The 21,819-nt window shown below is 37.3% G+C and overlaps 1 protein-coding gene across 6 annotated transcripts in view; it reads left to right on the forward strand.

Moving 5' to 3' along the window:
• Positions 1 to 21,819, forward strand: part of BBS9 (Bardet-Biedl syndrome 9) — a 321,666-nt gene that overhangs the window by 282,444 nt on the left and 17,403 nt on the right. The window lies entirely within an intron of this gene.

Consider the following 21,819-nt stretch of genomic DNA (forward strand, 5'->3'; position numbering starts at 1 on the left):
GGGAGAAATTCCTACTTTGAGGCAGGAGATCTGTGTCCAGAGGTGGTAGACCTATCAAGACACTTAGAGCATCTATTAGAAAATAGAGAGATAAGATGCTGGTCATAGTCCATATGGATAACAAAGGCAAAGAAGAGGGAGAAGACGGATCCAAAGGGCAAAATTTAAGCTAAAGACCAGATGCTTCATGGTAGCATTTTCTAGAGTAGAAGGGAGGTGAATGAGGCATGAGATTATATGATGGAGACATAGAAAAAACGTGAATGGTGAGGACAGGAGAGATTGTTCAATGGTTCTCAAAATACTAAAATTAGGGCCACTGAGTGAAATATCAGGCAGCAGGTTTCAAAAAAATAAAGAGGATACCTGTCCACATGGCATATAAATTGTAGAACACCTTCCCATGGGATGTTGTGGAAACCCAAACTACAAATGGGTTCAATGATTAGATGAATTTATGAAAGAAAAGTCAGTTGAGAACTACTAGCTACAAAGGTGTAAAACTGATCTCTAGCTCAGGAAACTTTCCAACTGCAGAGTACTAGAAGGTGGGCATTGCTTTGTATTTGCCCTCTGCTTTATGCACACTACCAAAGTATCTACTTTGGGTTACAATCAAAAGGTGGTTATTCAGCTAAGTAGGATTTTGTATGCTTTTCCTGTGCTTTTATCTAAGTACTTTTTGAAATATTTTTTCTTAAAGGTAAAGAAAAGTTTGTTTTTAGGCAGAAACACAAGGCACAGAAGGAAATGAGAAGCAGGAGTTACCCAGTTTATTCTAAAAAATTGGATCATGCGTAACTTTAGACTTGAGAGTACTGCCACAGAAGTAAATGGAAATACATGTATGCTAAAATGTAAACGTAGATGTAAGTTCTTCCCTGGTTTAGTGCTATGGTATGGGCAACATATGAACATGTACAATTGCAACTCAACAGATTTTTTTTCTGCTATTCAACATGAAAATAAGTGTAATCATTGCCAGAAAATAGATTTTTCTATGCAGATTGGCTAATTGGGAATTGGAATTGGTAGATGAGAATCCAGATGTGCAGCTGGTTTGGGCCATAAGAAAATAGGAAGGTGGTCAACAGAAGCATTTTTTCCTCTTCCCACCCTGCCCTACTGCCAGCCCTGAGCATTAACTGTACAGCTTGCAAGGGGAATGAAATGCGCTTGCTGTATGCTTTCTGGAGATAGATGGTAAGTGCCTATTTGATTCTTTTCAGGTTCCCATCACCATCCTAAAAGAGTGCTAAGGAACATAATGATAATTAAATTTCAGTGAGATTTGGGTAAACCTGAATTCATTTGAGAATTTAAGTTCTACACAGAGTTTTGAAATGCTGTAATTCAGTTTTGCTTGATGGAAAGCAAATATGCCATGTGAACAACTTTAGGCAGGCATTTGGATTCTACTTAAAGCCTGAAACTTAATTGCATAGGAAAAACTAATCCCAAAGTTGGTTAAAAGTGGATAAATTAAAATTATAACATACAAGATATCCATAAAATGTTACAATGGATTGATTTATTTACAAAATATTTATGATATTACAGTATTATATACAATTATATGCAATAAACCATACAATATTATTTACTAGAAAAAAAAATAGGAATCCCAGCTTTTTAATTCAGCAGGTGCCTTTTAAAGTCAACAGTAAAATAAAAAAAAAGTTCTGTCCACAGAGAAACATCTGAAGAAAAAATCAGTTATTTAAATTTTATATTTCAGAGCCATTTTTACTTCTGCGTAAACATTCGTCTTGAAGGAAGTCAGTAGAATTACAGCTTCAAACTTGAAGACCTCTTCCCAGGTTAATTTTCTTTATATTCCAGAAATAGCTGGCCTCTGGGTCATTGGTTTTGAATGAACTTCCACTTTATTTACACAGCCGTTCTGAAATTTGGTTTTCTATTTCAGTGATGGAACAAATCTTCCTTATTGTTTGAGAAAGTTCAGCAGATGCTTCAAACCAGAAATATTGGCTTAGCTGGCAACCAATCTGACCTGTGGCTTAGGTACCAGAGAATGTATTGCCTCAGCTCCTAGCCTCCTTGGTCACAAACTGCATACTGTGCAATATTCTTGTTGTTCCTTGGGGGAGATTGTTTATTTTTATTTTTGCAAATCAAATACAAACCAGGTGGTGAAAGACTAAATAGCTAAACTATCGTCAGGAAGTGGTTAGAAACAAAGCAACAGTAGCCTGTTGATTCTCAGCCGGATGACCCGATCAGGGGACCGGGTCCCAGTGTCTGTGTATGTCTAAATAACGAAGCTGCTGTCTTTAGTCTAGTAATATTACCTTCTGCAGAGCAGATGCCAGGAGTGGCTTTAGGGCTTGAGGCTTTAGTAAAAGATGACATAGACATGGATGTAACTGTGTTCCTGGTATTGTTCTTGGTTTGTTAATGAACGTGGTAAAATGATATTTTTCTGAAATTTTATGTTTACACTATGAATTCTGCTACCTCAGCTCAGACAGTATCCCACAGAGAGCTCTGTTTTGGCTTGCATTGCTCTGTTCCTGTGTGCCATTGAATCTTGCAAACCTGGCTAGATTTCACTGCCAGCCACAGTCTTTGGTCAGTGTCCTTCGTCAGAGGTGATGGAGAACCACCCCCTGGTTCAGAAACAGCACGAAACTGTGGTCTTCCCTTTCCCTCTTACACTACTGATGCAACTTTCATGCTGACTGTGTTCCCATACTACTTGTTTTCCTACCTCATGTGCTCGAATGGCATTTTTAGGACACTGAGCAAATGTTCAGTTTGTCTTCATCTCTCTACACACTGCTTCTCTAAGCTTCACCATTTCTTCTTTATTGATAAAGTATGAACCTTTCTTAACAAGAAGCTTATTCCACCACTAAAATGGAAGGCTTCTGGGGAAATATGTCTGCCAGTGCCTTCTGCTGAAGAAAACATCAGTGCCCTAATCAGTAGGGACCTTTCTGGTATAAAATTTCAATGTGCAGAGTACCAGGCTTTAGTTTATAAAATGCAGATTCAGTTTGCCAAGTCCCTCAGTATCTCTACTGTGCTCTCCCAATGACTGACACACAGCACAGGACTGAGCTCCTATTCCATAGTTATGGCCAGAGAAGCAAATTTGTTTTAAAAAAATATACTGTTTTTTATAAAGAAAATAATCTGGCAGTAGAATGACTTATTAAAGGTAAAGCATTTTGCATAAGTCAAGTCATCTGACTTTCAAACATACTTCGAAAAAAAGAGAGAAAAGTCCACCAGACTATTATCCTATGGAGAAAAATCTGAAAATGCAAGAGCGCAGAGTGTAGCGAATGTCATTTGTCTCCTTTGTTCTATAAGTGCTCCCTGACAAATGGGGAAACTGTCCGTGTTGGGTGTAGTTTGCTCAGATATGTGCTTTACCTAGAGTTAATCCTTCTGGTACTGACAAATTTAACTCCCTATCCAAGCAATGACAATTCCAGTAGACAATGTGTGTTATATTCAAGATCGTTATCTTGTACTTTGTATGACACTAGACATGAGATTAAGTGCTCTGTAATGTGCATATTACAGCTATTTTTTTACTTCCTCTTGTGTTTTGTTTGATGCAAAGTAGAGATGAACGAAACCAGATAATGATTTTAGAGCCGATGTACTGCACATGTACGTGGCTGGAAGCAGAAGCAAGAAAAATTTGGACCTAGAAATAAAGGACAAATTTTGGGCAGAGAGGAATAACTTCCTTACAGATGTGATTCACTCTTCACTTGAAGTTTTCACATCAAAAAGCTCAACTTGAAGTTAAGGGCTTGTTGAGTAAATTATTGGGTGAAATTCTATATTCTGTATTATTCCAGGCATCCGATTAGACAGTTGTATTGAGATCACCGTAGTCTAAGCCCTTCTGTTCTGTAAAATCTGTGAATGTTGAAGATTGCTGGCATATGTTTTCATGTTACCATGCTGTGTTTTCCTAAGTGGTGTGCCCCAGTGAGGAGCAGCATTCTAAACGTTACTTAATAATACCCAGTATTCCTTTACAATAGTCAAATTCTGCTTGGTTTAGCTCCAGCAGGTTTTTTTTGTAGGTTCCCAAAAGAGAGTTTCCCCGGCACAGAAGGACTCTGTTTGGTGTGCATATGCCAGATGAATAACCACGTCTTCCTTTCCCTGCTGGTCCATTAAAGAGTCGCTTTGGTGGTGCACTTCAGGGCTGTGCGATACCAGCTGAAAGAATCCCCCATCGTTCTTATGCTTGTGAGGATGAGGCCCTTCAGTCAGTGCTTCATCCAGAACTATATGTAAAAAAACCAACCAACCAACCAAACAAACAAAAAAGAGCACCAAAACAAACACACACACACACACACACACACACAAAACCCAGAAAAACCCTCATTATTTCCTTTTGAAAATGAGCACCTGTTTTTGCAAACCCATCCTGAGAAGTGTTTGCTCCATGGATTCCTGTCCTCTCCTTTATTCTGGGGGCAGCAGCCCACAGAAATTGGTTTCTACCAGTTTCATAGAAATCTTCTCTATGCCCTGAGAGAGGCCCAGGGCCAGAAAGGTGTGAAGGGGGGGTTACAGCTCTCCTAAGTCACCTTTCATGTGGGCTGGCAGAGCCGTGCTCCGGGCACGCGGTGGAGACTCCAGCGCTGGCACTGAGTTGGTACATGTGCATGGCGGGGTCTGCTGGGGTCCTGCCAGCACGTTGATCACACCTGTGTGGGACAGAGCTTGCATTAATGAGCCCTATGCTCTATTCCACAGAAACATGGGGGTAAAATCAGGCATCTCCACTTAAAGGGCATTTTCTCTCTCTCTTCAAATGATGCAGTTTTCAGTACCATCTTTCTACAGAATATTTACAATAAGAAAGGCGTTTTTAGAGGTATTGAATTCACCTTGCTCTCTTAATTATGTTTGCTTTTTAACACGTGGCATTTTATAAAGCTAACTGGTGGTATAAATCATAGGGTTATTTTTTAAATTTAATATGAGCCTCTGACTTCGAAGTGCTTCCTTATAGACTGTTTTCCTAGTAAAGTATATAATTAAATGTCAGGCTGTGGGCTTTTGATTTTTGAATGTTTTTTGATTCTCCAAAATTTCTTATCTAAAACTACTCTTATCTGGGGAAAATCAACAATACCTTTTTTTTTTTCTCCTGTGGTGAATTAGTTTACATAGAAGTTTTTCCACAACTTCAGTGAATATCTCCAAGACACAGATGGATTGCAGGAAACCAAGCTGAAAATGCATCTATTTTTGTTTGTGAAGCAATTGGACATATTGAAATGGGACATTTGGATTTGCTGAACTGGAATCTCCCAAAATTATAATTTCAAAATGTCCGGTATCTAACAAAAATACCTTTCATTTTTAACCTGCTTTGAAACCTTATGTAATCATAATGGCTGTCTCTTGTTCTTCTCTCCCCACCTTTGTTGAAACCCCATGGCCAGTTTCTGATGCATTTTAAAGAGAGATAAACATCTGAAAAATGTATCATTTCATACAAATTTCATAGAAGTTGCCAGGTGGGTGTAAAGGAAAGGTTCAGATTATTAGGGGGAAGGCTCAAACAGGAATTGAACAGTTACCTGTTGTGTTTGATGTGATCTTGAGTATGTACACCCTTACCTCAAAACCATCTCTTGCTCAGGAGGAAATTAGTAGATGTGACGGGTAGCTGAGGGCACTGTGAGGTGAGATGAGAGAGGACATAGGTGGGTTTAGCTGGGCAGACAATGGGAGAGAGAGTATGTAAATCTGACAGAAATCAGGAATAGGAATCAGGATAGGAAATCAGACTTTGTCATTTCTGTTGTTCTTCATAACCACAACTTGTTTCATGGTGACATTGGCAATCTGAAACTTAGTGAAAAGTTTCATTCTTTGTTATACTTCCATGTTTTGATATATCTGAGAATCAAAACCTATGGCAAATACCAACATTTTCCATAAAGTAAGCATTCCAATTCCAGAACTGAGTTGCAATCACACATACACTTTGCACAGTTCAGAGAATATATATTTGTCCAGTACAAGTACTGACAATCAGACTTAAAAAATTCTGATTTCCTTATTCTGGCCTCTTGGCACTTCAGAGTTCTACCGATCTCAGCACAACTGCCTTTGCAAATTTGGGTGACAGTTCCACTCCTTGGCAAGTCAGATTTCAAAGAAAAAAGCTGGTCTTACTGTCACTCTTCACTTTAGTGTTTGATACCAGCCACAAGCCAAATTTAGAAGATTATTATGAAAATAGGTAATGTGAGGTGGGAAGATTGACAGACACCAGAAAGTTACCTGATCTTTTTAATACTTCCAACTATTTCAAGTTGATTTATAGCCTTTATTTTATCTCAAATAAGTTCAGCTATCAGCAGATTTACTGTGTAAACCCCTGGTTTGTCTTTGTTTTTCTTTCTCACTGTTACAATTCAACATAATGAGATGCAAGTTACCCTTTTATCTTGTTCTTACTTTTAAGTTAGCAAAAAATGAATGTGGTAGAAGTTTTGTTAGCAACTTGTTAATCTTTAATGAGTGTAAAGGATGATGCTATCTACTGTTTACAGTTTTAAACAAAATGGTCTAAGGAGCATCTTCCAGCTATCAGATCAAATATAAATAATAGTGACGGTGCAGAATTTGGCAGAGTGAATATACGTATGTACATGATTACCTAATTATGTATGATCATGTGGGTATATTTACATCATGGTAATAATGTTCTTTTTAAGTTTTAATCTCAAGTATATTATCCTTTAAGATTTCACCAGTAATATAAGAAATTGGAAACAGTGCTGACTTTAGGAAGTTTTAATTTCTTTTTTCTTATAGATAATGTCTGTTTGTAATGTAGAAATCATACAAGTACAGCACAGTTCACTAGGAAAATGAGCTTAGTGTTCTCAGTTTAGTCCAAGTTGGACAACACGTTATTTGGCACAATTGAGTGGCCTATCTTTAAGAGAAGTACAAAACTGAATAAGCATAGAGGTTTTTATTATTTGAGTGAGCTGAACAGTATACTTAGAACGATAAGAAACCCTTGTGCTGTGTCCCACCTGCTTTCAATTGCACTACTTTTATAAGCATGGGATTTACAGTAAAAAAAGTCTAGAGAAGTGCTGTTCTTTCATATTGTGTATAGATGAAAGGCTGCATACTTCTGCCTTTCATGTACCGTATGTGTAGACAAAAAAATTGTGTAAGTTTTATAAAAATAGTGATAAAAAATTAGTGCATACAGTAAACAGTCAGATAACATTTTTCAGAAAACAAATGTGAGATATTTTATGTTCAATAGACAAATAATTTTGTTATGTTGTATATTGCTCTTGCCTGTTGAACAAACACTACTTTTAAGGGGAAATGCACTTTTCTTTGTCCAATCTTAATGACTGCTTGGTAAAATGTTGACTTCTGTTGGGGTGGAAGTCTTAAATTATGCATTCAGTTCCTGTGAATTCTGATGTTAAGACAGATGAAATTCATACATTAAGAAAGAAGTCATTCCAGTCCATGGAAAGTGTTATTTGTGTTGAAAGAATATGATAGAATAGACTGCCAGTGATGAGCTTCCCATTCTGAGGGCCTTCAGAAACAAGCTTGATTACCAGTTGGAAAGGACTAACTTTCTGAACTAACTTTCTAACTAAATGATGGCCTTGCAGTTGACTCATGGGTTGAAGAGGAGCTATTGAATTTCATTTCAAGAGATGAAAGAGACTGTGTTCTGTGTGCAGTTCTGTCTTGGACCTAAAGCTACAATGCACAGGGCATTTTAGATGGCTTTAGCCTGAGCTGAGGTTAAATAAACAAACTGTGAAGTTAAGGGCAGTTATCAAATACTCGGTCAAACAAAAAATAAGGCCGCCTTTTTCATGTAGTCTTGGCCTTCTCAGAGGTGCCAGAGGAGGAACTTCAGTATTAAGGGTGTTGAAAATAGCTAGTAAAGCAGAAGCCAATGCTAATAAACAGTTCTGGAAGTACTGTGAGTGGTTTAAGCATAGTCTGGATTATTGTTATTACTGTGTTAAATCACAGCAATCAAATAGCCAAGCATTGCTTTGACTGATTAAGTGGAATGGCTGTCAATGAAAAACCTTTAGGCTATATTGCAGACACAGGGATGGGTGTGGTCGTGGTCAGCTCTCCCAAACATTACTTTGGATGCTGTTGTAGATACAGAGCAGGGTGTTAGATGATATTTTCAGAATCTGGCAGATTTTAGTTTGGTTTGGATATTTTTTATGTACCTTGGCAGGCGTGCATACCCCTGCAGCCATACAGCAATCTGCATTAATGGCTGAAGTAACACTTACTGGTGAGGCAGAGTCAATCAGCGACAGGCTGCTGTTGACTCATGACTTCACTTGACTCATAATCCCATTGAGCTTTGTGGGTCATTTTTTGCTCCCACCCTGAAGCCCAGTGCTAGTTCCTATCATGATCTGAATACCCATTGATTAAGAAAGTGGATTGTGTGCATTGTGGACAAATGAGCATAGGCCTTTAAAGAATATATGGTACAGCCTTGTATTATTCCCATCGGCTAAGTTAATTAAAATTATTTATTCATGTTTTTACAAAAGTCTTCACCCAAAGTTTTAGATAGATTGCACTAATCATAGAATTATTTAGGTTGGAAAAGACCTTTCAGATCATCAAGTCCAGCCATAGAGCTCAGCGTGTCATAGAATCATAGAGTGCTTTGGGATGGAAGGGACCTTTAAAGGTCATCTAGTCCATCCCCCCTGCAATTGGCAGGGACATCTACAACTAGATCAGGTTCCTCAGAGCCCCATCCAGCCTGCCAAAAGAGCTCAGTGTGTCATCAAGTCCAATCCAGAGCTCAGTGTGTCAAAATGACACAGAGAAATCTCACAAAGATAAGTGATTTATTTCAAACTGTATTCAGACTTTATCATCCTCCTTATATATTTCTGTCTCTCCTGGAAGAGCCTGGAAAAGCAGATGAGGCTTGAAATGTGCCAGATACGGGTATTGTCATGTGAAGGTGGCATCATATGCCAGATAGAGATTTCTAGATCAGATTTAAGAGAAAGAATAAAGGAAGAGAACATTTTGATCCTAGAATTTGGAAGGTAAAGAAGTATTAGAAGCATTTCTAGGAAGTCATTCAAAACAGTCTTGGCTTGAATGGGAAGTGGTGTTGCAGCATCTCTGAAGATAGGTATCTCAATATGATCCAGTTTAGTTTTACAAACATGAAGTCATTTAACTTGTCATCCCATGCGTGATGTGTGGTAGATATGAGAAGAGCTCATTCTTTTTTAAACCTGTAACTTGTTAAAATGACTAGCTATCTTTTTCCAAGCTACTGCACAGGGACTCAGTCTGGTAACGCATATGGAATCCTTCAGGCAAATGCTATTTCTGACAGTGCAATTTGAATTCTCCTGTGTGGATGGAAAAGATCTGGCCATGTTAAGTGTGAGCCAGCAGACTATTCTGCCATGCTTAAAGGAACTGTCTGTCTTGAGCTACTTGGTAGTCCTTACTGCAATCTATTAAATAAGATGCTAATACCTGGACCTATTTCAAAAGTGCTTCTGTCTTACTGCCTTCCGAAAGGCAGGAGAGAAGGGTAGGTGCTACTTTAAGTAGTGTATTTGAAACTTTGTTACACATTGGTTTCGTTCATATGTCTTACTGTTTTCTTGTTCATCATCTGTAGTTTAAACTAATACTGATAAAACTACAATTTGATCCTCTGCTTTCCATCTTCACACACCATTGAATGAGTGGTTTTCACACTTTCACAATCATGTATTTCTGCTGGCCCATTTCCTGCAGATGATCATATCTTTGCACCTCTAGCTGAAAATACTGTAAGGATGATGTTTATTTTCCTGTTTAATGTGGTTTCATGGGCTGCAGACCATGACTTCATGGATGACAGACTGGAAAACACTCTCACACACCATTCCAAGTAAGGGTTAAAAGCAAAAATTATCTATACCTTGACTCCTTTGAACACATCTTACATGTGATATATATTGCCTTTCTTCCAACAAAATCCCTGACTACAGCAACAAGACCTCTAAACTGCAAATGCACTGGGAGAGAAGCAATAGCATCCAGCTTGTTTCAAGATCCTAGCAGAAGCAGATAATGGGCAGGCACAGTGGGACTATGTCTACATTTTGATAAATCTCCATCTACTGTATTTAGATTTCACTTTTGCTGCAACACTTTTGCTCAATAACCTGTCTCTCTTTACATTTTTGCCCAAACTATCACCTTGAGAGGCTCCAGTGGAGCTTTTGGAGCTCTATGTGAACTCTGATGTAAAGCTCTCCTGCAGTGAGAGATCAGAAAAGTCATGTGTAAAAGCAGATACTCCTTTGAGAATAGTTTGGAGACAGAAAAGCATGTTTCCTAACAAAGTTTTAAACAAAATTATATTGAGTTAAATGTAATCTATGATTAGGTATTTCCTTGGGTGATGTCACTGGGTTATTTTTAGACTTAAAACCTCCCACAAAAAAACCATACCAACATTACTTGCAAGCCATGTGCACAGTAAAATGCCAAAGATTTTAAACATCCCCCCATTTACTTTTTGTTACTAAATAAGCATTGTTCATTAGCATTTTATAGTTCATTCAGAACATGAATGTAGATTTTTTTTTTTTTAATATTTTGTTTCACCACAGTTCTTTTACGCCAGAGTTTCAGAGATCATTAGCAAAATTGAGGAGGAAGAGAGGAAGAGAAAACGAAAAAATTATACACAAAACCACTAACATGTTTCAAAGATTTTTCCAAAATCAATATTCTAGCCAGGTTAAGTTTGAAATAACATTGAAATACATAAATACATTGATATCAGCACTTCAACCATAGGTTGAAATAATGTGTTATAGCATCAGAGAATTCTGGGTCATTATTTAGGAAAGCATTTAAGGCTATACTTAGATTCTTTGTTAAGACAGTGCTTGTGCATGTACCCAACTGATATTGGTAACTTGAACACGTACATGGTGCGTTCAGTTCACTGATGTCAATGGATCATATGCTTAAGTGATTGGAGGCAGTTTTCTGAACTGGAATTGGAGTATCATGCATGAGTAGTTGGCTACTCTCCAAACTAGTAAACCTGAGTCTTAAAGATCTGTCCTATAAGCTGTTAAATAGGAGCAGATTTATGTTGTTGAGGAGGACTTTCACTGACTTCAAGGTGGCTTGTGAAAACCTGGATGCCCGCCTTCTTGGGGAGGCATACATTGTTGCTTACATTAATAAATACAGGTAATGGTGGCCTAGATATTGTCTTCAAGCACAGGTTTGTGGACCTTGCATGCATCAAGTATGGAAGAACAGCATTAAGTTGAATCAGAGTATAAAGAAGCCCTTGAGGTTCCTCCATCAGGTAGGTTACCTTCAAGCATGACTGAACTATGTTTAGGCTGTCTCAGGTGGATGAAAGGCAGAGTAGAAGCAAAGCAGCTCCAAAGACAGATCTTTCTCCACTATATATACACAACTGTGGAATCTGGGAAATCTGACTTTCATACTTCGAGAGAGATTAATTGATAATATTTAATTGTTAATATTATGCTACTCATACCAGAATAGGAAGAGAAAATCAGTTAGCAGCTTAAAAAACATACAATATGAAAATTAGACTCTACTTCTGCAAGCATTTACATGTTTGAGAATTCCTGTAGGACTCCTTAAGTTCAGTGGAATTACTTATGCATAAACCACAGCAAGTGTTCACAGTACCTGACTTTAAATCAAAGACTCTTTTTTTTAGCTGTTTGTGGCATACCCTTTAACGATGTTGGGATTTGACATTTTGTTTCTAAATGTTCTAAGCCACTGATGTTATTTAAACTTCTTCCAAACTAGGAGAGAACTACAAAGTGATTGATAAATTGAAACATTGCACAGCAAAGGATCTCCTTCTCACTGTCTTTCAGTGTGTTTTCTGGGAATTGTTTACCTTATTATTTTTTTTTTTTCTGATTTAGCATGTCTGTCTTTGCTTTTTTAGCTTTGTTCAGGCACTTACCTTATTAGTCAATGAGGAAATAATCTTAACGTTACATGACCACCAGAATGAAATAATTTGCTCTTCCTAGCATCGTTAGCATCCAGTTCAGTAAGAAGCCTGTGATCTGGGACAGTTAGTTGTGTTGCACTGTAATTAAATGAGCTCGTTTACATGACAAATTTGTTTTGAGCAGTGTCCTTGTAGAAAACAGTAATTTGAACATAACCTGCATTTGTTCTGGGAATCCCATAGCAGTGACGTCTCCTGAAAATTTGTAATACCGAATTGCCTGTCTATAAAAGTTGAGCATATTTTCCCTAAACTCACAGAAAATCATAGAATGATGAAACCTATATTGCTATCCTGCAGTCTGACTATACTTAGTTTTTATGGCTTCCTGAGCCCATGAGAAAATCCATAATACGTTTAAAACTGATGCAGGCATGTTGGCTTCTACTGCTCTTTTCTGGAGGTGCTAAAAAGCCTGGTCCTGCAAAGTGCTGCTCTCCCTCTGGTCCTGCTGATTTTGGAGTGAGGTTGGAGGGCCCAGAACTTTCTAGTCATCGTTTAGAAATGCACAGATTTAGGCCTTAAGGAATTCTTAACTGGAGCATCAAATCTGAGTAGCTTTTACAATTTTTGTTGTGAGTACTGAAATTACCATTATAGCTACTAAGGTCACAATATGCCTGGAAATACCTAGGGGTGTTGCAGGGGGAAACTCTGCTCCATCTATATGCGCCAAGACTGATGCCAGTGGAGAAGTCGTGGAAATAAGGAGCATTACGTTACAGGTCTTTGGTATAGAGACATACTAAGACAGTTTAGAATACATATCATATAAAAAATATGAACTGCTATTACATTACTGCTCTATCCCCCAAAAAACATACTTTGCATTTGCAAAGATAAGGTTAATAAATAAAAAATTAAAAAACAATTAAAAAAACCCCAACCAAAACAAAAAACTCAAGCAGATACAGATTTTTGGTGAGCAATAGAAAGGAGTTATCTATCCATTTAGAAGAAATTTCACCTGTTACTTTAATACAGGGTCTTTTTATTTTGCTCTTTTGCTTTTAAGCCAACACTGAGACTTATCAAAAGATTGCATTTGGAAAAAAACTCTTAGAGCATTTTTCTCATATACTGTAGCTTGAAAGGAATGTGTGAAATTCAAGATTGGAAAGTATTACACAAGTATTCTTTTTCCTTTGTTTTTTTTTAAACACATTTTTCCTCAAATCTGCCTCTCTACCAATGTCTTTTTCCCACAAGACTCCAAAGGAAAAATGACATCAAATGGTAAAATCCTGTTGTATGTTATTTCCAGAAGAATCCATGGAAATCTTGAATGTGATTTTATCATTTGCACTGTAATGTTCCATTGTTAAAAGGAGCAACATATTGAAGAGTATTCAGTTGCCGAATACTTGATGGTAAGCAAAAGCTGATGTTTCTGTGAATATTACAAAACACTTAGGAATTTGTAGCACCTCAGATCTGTTGTATGATAATAGGAGTTAGAAATGGAAAACTCCTGTTATATCAGATTGACCATCTCCCTGACACCACCAGATTGTTGTCTTCATTATGGTACTAATTTGCAAATGTCATAAGCCGTGTGGCTTCCACCGCTTCCCTTAGGAGAATACATGGCATTAAAGCAGCATTGAATATTCCTTTCCTTGACTTCATCTTCTTGATCCTCTTTTATATTTCTTTGTCTAACTTCCTAATGTTGCTTTGCCTTTGGCTATTTTATTTCTCTCCCTCCCCTCTTTTGTGTTTTCCAGAAAATCACACAATTATTTATGCTATTTCTTTTGGAATTTCTTCTGTTTTATTGTATCTTTCTGGTACTGAGGAACCATGGGCTTATGTGTACCGTAGGCTAGAAACAAAACATTGGAAGTCTCTGCTGGAGAAACTGATGTTTATGTATGAAGGTACTAAGTTGTTTTGTGGCCATAAAAGTTAAACTTGCATAAGAAGCATAGCACAGGCCTCAAATGCAAGTCTATATCAGACTCATTATTCATAAAAAGGTGGTTTTTTTTCCCCCCCTATAAACCTAATATATCTTTTATTCCATGTTTTACTGAAGCTGGTGTTGGATAAAGCTGCCTATAATTTGCATGTATGTATTGTAGCTAAATTTGTTGAAAGCTTCATTCTGACAATTATATCGTGCATATTAAAAGGATAACTGCGCTATTTTGACTTAAGATACAGGTACACACTGACAAGAGTAGACCTCTGTGTATAACTGTTTAGGGTTTTTTAAGTTTTTGACTTGAAGCAAAAAAATGAGAAAATTTGTTATTTTGGAACAACCTCCAATGATTGATTCAGGTTTCTCTTTTTTTTCCTCAAATGAAATATTTTCTTTTTCTCCTCAGATGAAGTATTTTCTTTTTCTCTTGAGATGAAGTATTTCTCTTAGACTTTGTATCTGCTAATTTTTTTTTTTTTTAAATTGTATTCAAGGAAGTTTATTTGCAATACTTCAACGTGAAATGAAAATTCGAAAGATTTTGGAAATATCAAAAATGCTGTAATTACTCTTTTTAGCCAAATTGATCTGACAAATTCAGCAGAAATGTGACTGATGGTTTGATCTGCATTTGCAGTTTTCTAAGGAAAATCATCTCAGCTGAAAAATTTGCTTAGTATTAGTTACAGTTACATAGGTAGATGAGGAATGTTTGAAGTTATACTAACAGGGAGGTTGTAGGTCTTCAGATGTCAATTATGAGCTGCATCCAACCTATAGGAGTAGAAATTGACTGTAACATATATATCATATCTGTGAAGGGTCTTAGATTTTCCTGCAGACGGATGCTGGGTGGCTGTCTCCAGGAGTAGGATTCACTGCCATTCATATGAAAATGGTGGAAAATCTTGCCCTAAAGCTAACCTACCCCTGGAGTTTTGCCTATCTGTCATGATGATCGCTTGTCTGGGAAGATAAAGGATTTGCTAATAGTCAGCTGGCTGGTCGGTCTGTCTGGGAAGTCAACAAAACAGCACAACAAATCAAGCAGGCAAAAGACTGATTACTGTGGCATTACTTCTCCCCAGGAAAAAGCGAAGAGTTAAGTCTATGCAAAAAAGACCCTGATTTTAATATATTATCATCTGTCTAATCTCATTGTATATGGCCCAAATATTTTTTTTTTTCTGACAGCAAATTATTAAAGAGCTTAGTAGGATTTTGAGTTGCAGTGAATGGGAAGATATAAGCATGATGAAGAATAAATTGAAGCATTGACATTTGTGTGGCCATAACTAGTTAAGTTTTAGACTTGTGTTTTGCGTATTTGCCTTAGAAGCCACTGGATTAATTTACCGCCCTAACAAAGGCTGATAGCTAATTAGAAGAAGGGAGATTTGGCCACTGAAAAGCAAACTTATTTTTAGGGATTTACTTCCTGGCAAGAAATACCTGTTCCAGCTGAAATGTGTCATTTGTGACAACTTCTTGTGATCTTCTCTGAATGAAAACAACCATTTCTCAAAAAATCTGCAAGCTTTCCTAGAAAAATGTCCAGGATTTGATAGGTAATTGTGATAAGCCAGATATTTGGAGAAAATAGGCATCGTTCATCCAAAATTTTCACTTCATTGAAATTACATCTTCCACAGTAATGATCATTTCAGATAGGTAACTGCTTTTTAAGCAGCTTATCTTCCTGCAAACATATTCAGTTTGCTCTGTAATAATTTTTGGATGTTGGTTTTTTTTTGGGTTCCTGAATGGAGCTTAGAATACTGTTATCAGAGTGCTGCTTACAGAGCTCTACATTGCTTCAAACTAACCAGCATCCCATTCTTCTTGTTCTTCTTTCCGTGATATCTATAAATGTAAGCTAGATTTGGTGTTTTGGCAGCTCCTTGTTTCTTGCAAAGCACGTTTATTCCAGCAGTTTGTATATGTGCGTGGAGGGGTGTGTGCGTGTGTGTATATATGTATGTGACGGGGGTCATTAGAAGAAACTGCTGTGTGCCTTGGGAATTTTTGGTCAAGTCACTGGATGTTTTTCCTGATATTCAAATTTGGTAATTTTATATTAGAAACATTTCATATGTCTTAGGCATTTTCCAAATACGAAGCAGAAGAAAGACCTAAAGAAGGCATAGAAACTTTGCAACATTATAAATATAGGAGCCTGAACTCTACCATTTACAGCTTGAGTACTTGATAATCCCAGGAACTGTGAACTGGTGCACACCTCCTTACCTTACCCAAAACAGATGGGCAGTAATTCAGTCTACTTGTCCATTCCTTGGACACATTGGTGGCAGCTCTAATGCTTTTTAGGTGTTGGGGTTCTCAACAGAAAATTCTGTAGTAGGGATGTGTATGGGTATTTGTTTGCTTGTACACCATATAGTGTAATGAAGGTTGAAGACAACAGTATTATATACAAGTACAGCATAAGTTATTAATTGTCAGGATAAAATTAATGATAGGGATATTTAGTTGCTGTACTTCGGAAAACAAAGAACCAAAACAAAGAAATTGCCTTGGAAGGGACACTGTAAGTTTTCCTGACATGTCCCTTTTCACAGTCGGCCTGAGTTGCCGCAAGCTCGTGTCTGCAGAGTCTCCATTGAGGGCTGCTGCCTCGGGGCATGAATGCACAAGAACTTTGTAAGGTGTTCAAAAGTTAATAAAAAAAAATAAAAATGTGGACACTTGATAAATGTTACCTTTGTCATTGTTACCTCCTTGTTATCTCCATTGTGATACACTGCTATTACATGTCGCTCTTAAGTCAGAATGACACAAGGAAGATTTTTAGCAACGTTTTTGTTAAGTTTTGTGAGAAAAGGCCCTGCTATCCCCAAGGTAAGAGCTGCCCCTTCTACCCCTGCTATTTTGTGGCGGTTTAGAAACTTAACTGTTGATAGCTTCATAGAGGTTGGACTTGTCATATTAGTTGCAGTTAGTAGGGGGTATATTTAAGAGTGAGTGATGGAAACTGTTGCTTCACATTATCCATCCTGTGATGTATATGGTCCCTTAGGACAAAGCAAAGTTCACTGAATGAAGTCCTTGCTATCAGTCACACTACTTCCTAAATGAAAAACAAAATTATTTGATTTATACAATTCTTTAATGAATGAGTCAGTCCATGCTTCCCACTCATTCAGCTGCCATCACTCCCCTTTCAGACACAAAACTGATCATTTTTAAATTATGTATGCACTGATCAGTGACTCACTGGTGACTTGGGAGGCAATGGTAAGGCTCACTCTCAGTTTATTATTCCATACAAAGGTGATATAGAATACTGATCAAGTCCAGTTTCTCCCGTTAAAGCAGTGTAGGAAAGTTTGTAGCTTGTCCATCATGATGATGAATCTTCTGCACTGCATTAGAGTCGATGATTTTACACTAATCCCTTTTGCACTCCAAGCTAAACTGTGTCAGTTCACTTGGGATAAGCAAGATATTGCTACTTTATTAAACTTTCTGAAAAACTCTTTGGATTTTGTCCATGGAATAAAGATTATATGCTAAAAAAAAGGAAGCTGTATATATTTCCTCAAGCAGTTTACAATGATAATGAAAATTATTAGCAGTGAATAGATGGAGTTGTTAAAAAAATAATTATCATGATTTTCAGAAATGTGACTTGAAGGTGCTGGGAAAAATCTGTCATCTTTTGTTAACATAAAAGCGAAAAAGAGTTATTAACTTTGGTCATTCAGAACATTCAGGTTTGGATCCAAAATTTTATGAAAAAACAGTTACTATAAAGCTGTAGTTTGTTCTAAGGCTGTTTTATGTCAGGTCTAGAAATAGCAATACTAACCACCAGGCCATGAGATGGGGTGTTTTTTTCCTCTTTTCTTTTAGATGGGAATAGCTGAAGAAAGGGGTGCCTCCCTTCTCTGACTTAATCTGAACTCAAAATAACTTTTGTTGTCTTGTTATAACAGCCCTTTTTCTGAGTCACTGTATGAAAAAGAGACTGGGAAGTGTTGAATACTGTAGATCAAACACTTCAAAGCCAACTTTGACTTAGTTTTATGCATGCTTCAGAGTAGACTAATGTACAATAGTATCCAGGAAACTCAGCCAGTAATTCATAAGAGTCCAAAATGTTCTCCTTAGGATGAATCATAGCAGCATAAAAGATAGGATTGGAGAAGATCCTTTAAGTCATCCAGTTCAAAGCCTGTGTATCTTCCTCTTCACTAATCCCCACTAGGATTTCATCTACCCTGTCTTTACAAACCTCTCATATCCTTGACTCAGCCACCTCCCTGGGTAGTTTCTTCCATTGACTAATTGTTTAACCTGAACATCTTTAAACCTTACGCCATCATGCTTAGTGTGAACAATTTATAACTACTGAAAATGATCCTTTCTCCTCCCTTCTGCCATCATGTTCAAATATCATCCCTCCTTTTAAATGTTTGTTTTTTATTTTTTTTTCTCTAGCTACATGAATAGTAATTTGAGGAAGGTTGGGATTTTTTAGCTGTCTTTGGTGCTTCCGTCACTGTAACTGATTTTCTTTGAACTTTGAGTTTTCAAGACTCAAAAGTACATTTTGAGCTACAAATGAACTTTCTGTGACTCAATGACGTGTATGCATTAAGTCATGCTTTTCAAGAGGCAAATTAACACGACTAAGGTATTTGCGTCTTTGTTTCTAGAAGCTGGTTTCATGAGGGTGCTAATGTGCTCTGATTGACAAATACACAAAACAATTTGAGGGATTTAAGTGACTGAAGGTGGAATCTGTTTTTGACCTCAGATATAAGCAATATCATGTTATTGATCAGGATGTTAACTTAATCATATATTTTAGCTCTGTTTTGAAAACTTACCTCCAAAAACTCCTGGGGTTGCCTACTGCAGAGGAGTTAAAATTTGTCACAATTATTTCCAAAAGCAGCTTCCCAATCCATAACTGTGTTGATAAATAGAGATATAAACCTTTAAATATGCATTTGTCTGAGTGTCTGCTCAGACCAGCATTATTCTGATAGGATTTTTGGATGATCTATAAAATGAAACATTGAGAACTTCATAATGGGGGATATGGAGATGGAAGGAAGCTTTTTGTCCTGATGAAAGGAGGTAAAGGAGCCTTAATCTGCAGAATTTTTAATTTTATATGCTGTATTTCTTAGGATCTGCCTAAGCTTGTCAGCATATACTGATGATAAACCTCTCTGATGTTAATCATCTCACCTACTATGATATAGCATGTGCCAGTTAGATCAATGTGAAATTTATGTTGTTCTCCTAGATGACTAATAAATATTGCATGTTGAAAAAACACAGGGTAGAGGTGGGAAGGCTGATTATTGCAAGCCATGTTTTCATACTGCCTCCCATTTTGCAGTTACACAATAAAAATAGCTGCAGTCTGTAAGTCACCTGTCAGCTCACCTCTCCCACAGTTTACTCATGTGGTAGTTCTCTGATCCATGCAGAAGTATTCCAGGTTCCCTATAGCCATGTATAGTGCTGTCGGGCAAAGTTGTGTGAAATTGAGGTAAATCCTGCTGTATTACTTCAGTTCTGCCAGCCCATAATTACAGTTAACGCATTAGGTTTAGTGGATCCGCTGTGTTTCATAAGCTTGAAAGTAACCTTTCACATTGCCCATTTTGGTATGGCAATCTGTAAAAATAGGCACGATGGTTATTTGTAAGAAGTCAATGTCATGGAAATAACAGGTTTTGAAAGCAGTATCTTGGGCGCTGTTTTATAATTACATTTTAATTTTTAACATGTTATGTTTTCAGCCTAGGAAAAGATGCATTAGGATATTATTTTTGATTAAGATTTCCCCCCCACCCCCTGATATTTTTGTAAACCTCCCTTCCTTAATTTCTGTGCTGTTGTGCTTCTTAGATGTCTTCTAGTCAGTCCTCAAATGTATTGAGGTTGAGGGCACTGTGCAGTGGCAGTGTCACATATCTTAAGTGTGCCACTTAGTGGGCGTTGCTCATGCACAGATTAGTGCCTCTTGGTCTCTGGTAAATCTGCGGCTATTCTCTTCAGGTACAAAGAGCTGACCGTAATCATACCACCTTTTTGCTGTTTCTCATCCGAACTACATGCGTGTCCAGCTTTTGTAAGAGTGTGCAGAAACCAGTTTCCTAATTCTTGCAAACTCTTTTCCTTAATTATGGTGGGAAAGTAAGATATTCTCCAGTGTCTTTTTATGTAGCACAGAGCTGTAAACAGCGCCAGATGTGATCTCAACAAAGCTGTATAGTCAGGAACAGTATTAACTGTGAGCTCTGCAGTGGCTTATGTGGTCCTATACTGCATTGAGCTAGGGTATTTCACTGCAAATGCATGCCTATAACAGCTTTTTCCACTGTGCTCCATCTGTAGGGCTTTCCTCAGCAAGTATCTGTGTTTAAGATTATTTCCATGATGTATTTCAAGCGGTATCTCCTTTTATCTTCTCTCAGTCTTGTTAATCTCTTAGTCCTGGAGCTATATTTCTTTCTCCTCTCCAGTATTTGTAGTTCATCTTGGTTTCTTATAATCCACACATTTCATTATCATGCTACCTACCTCCTTCACCTAGATCATTAATGAAACAAGATGGGACCTGCTGCTGGTCCCTTTGACATCCCAGCATGTGCTGTGTGATAAGAGTTTTGAACAAAAGAACTACCATTCGAGGGCTGACCTTTGTAAACCCAAGTCAGCTCTTAACATGGTATTTTTAATTGTCCTTTAAAAAAAAGAAAAAAAAGTAGAAACTTCAGTAAGGGGAACTTCTTAGCCCCTTGGGGGCCTTGGGCTTCCAGCTGTTGCTGAAATTTTACTGCTTTAGTCTTTTGTATCTTGGCGATTTTATCCTTGATCTCCTGCTCTGTTAGCTTCACTGATGCTTTGCTTCAGTCTCAAGGCTTGAGATAAAATTTTTTCAGTTTAGTACCATCCAGCCATGAAAACCATTGTAAATACTGAAATGCCCAAGCACCAAAAAAACATTGATAGTGTAAAATAAAAACTGAAAAAGTAATCTAGATGTTTTTGTCCACATGGAATTGCATGGGTCTAAATGAAAGCATATCCTTTTAAAATTATGTAGATTGTTGGTGCCAAATTCTGTGTGAACATGATTGTGTAGGCACTTGGGCTGACAGGCAACTGAGCGATTGGGTTATTCTGCTGACTTGCTGGATCATTTCACTTCACTGGGTGAGTGGGGATTTCAGCCTTCTTCAGAGATGGCTCATAAGGAAAAAAAAACTACATAAAAGCTGTGTGTTATTTTTATTATTATTCATATATCATTTGGACATGGTGCCAATTTATTTTGGATTGCTTTACGTTCATTAGAAAAGGATTTAAGTTAAATAATTTTCAGCCTAAACTAACAGTGGACATGTAAGAAACTGCTGGGTTAAATAATCACTTTAAATTGAAGATATGCAAGTATGCGCGTATCGAAATTTGTGTGATTATCCACTGTTCTTTTTCTTCCTAGATATTCCAAGAAACTTCTTATGAGTTTCTACCCACTTTTCCAATTCTGTCAAATTTATTGTTGCAAAGATGAATCCACCTTGGATCAGATACTAATCTCTTGCACTGATATTTGAAAATAGGAAATGCATACTTTCATGGTTTAAGATGGAAATTATCTTCAGTACAGGGGTTTTGCTATTTTCCCCTTGCCCAAAGTGTTAGTATGATATATAAAAAAAAAAAAAAAATCCTTGTTAACGAGTTTATGGAGCCTAATTTTCTATTGTTTTGCAATTTGTATTGCTAGTTTCTGCCTGGAAAAAGGGGCAGG

This window comes from Nipponia nippon, unplaced genomic scaffold (genome assembly GCF_047370975.1).
Source record: "Nipponia nippon isolate SJK-2023a ecotype South Korea unplaced genomic scaffold, ASM4737097v1 scaffold_1, whole genome shotgun sequence".
Taxonomy (NCBI): Eukaryota; Metazoa; Chordata; class Aves; order Pelecaniformes; family Threskiornithidae; genus Nipponia; species Nipponia nippon.